Raw genomic sequence first — 674 nt, forward strand, 5'->3', positions numbered from 1 at the left:
TAATTATCCAATCATGAAGCTCTATGATTGATGACGTTTCATATCAACGCGCGCTTGTCTGGCGGAGATTTCCTCTGACTCCCCTGACCACTCTGCTGCGAGAGTTCATTTTTTACAAACACCGGTGTTGAACAATAAACCAACCATTTTACAACGGCACTAACTAGGATGCTTTAGACAGAAGAAGACTGCCGTTTTGTTCAAACGACCCTCGAACCTAACACCAGCGAATTAATTGCGTATTGTTGATATGAACATAAAGTACCTGTATGATTTTTAAGGTATGAGAGTGCAATTTCCGGGCACTTAGAGGGTCCATATTCTCAAAATATTTGCACCTCAGCCCCAACTATGTGGGCCCGAGGTCGTGTGGACTCTCACGCACCCCTACTTTATAATTTGGGGGAAAATGTAAAAAGTCTACAGCGCACGGTATTCCCAGGCGGTCACTCATCCAAGTACTAACCGGGCCGACGTTGCTTAAATTCGGTGATCGGACGAGAACCGGTGTTTTCAACGTAGTATGGCCGTAGACATTTTGAGTGGTAATTCCACTCTTAGTTAATCTCGGCATATAAAATAATTAACCAAACTCTGTGATTGATGACTTTTCATATCAACGCGCGCTTGTCTGGTGGGGATTTCCTCTAACTCCCCTGACCACTTTGCTGCGC

At 44.5% G+C, this 674-nt stretch overlaps 1 pseudogene; it reads right to left on the reverse strand.

The window, feature by feature from the left end:
- Positions 1-417: 417 nt before the first annotated feature.
- Positions 418-535, reverse strand: LOC117114046 (annotated as a pseudogene).
- Positions 536-674: the final 139 nt, after the last annotated feature.

The sequence above is a fragment of the Anneissia japonica genome, unplaced genomic scaffold (assembly GCF_011630105.1).
Source record: "Anneissia japonica isolate Jap-2015-1 unplaced genomic scaffold, ASM1163010v1 scaffold107682_len674_cov97, whole genome shotgun sequence".
NCBI lineage: Eukaryota > Metazoa > Echinodermata > Crinoidea > Comatulida > Comatulidae > Anneissia > Anneissia japonica.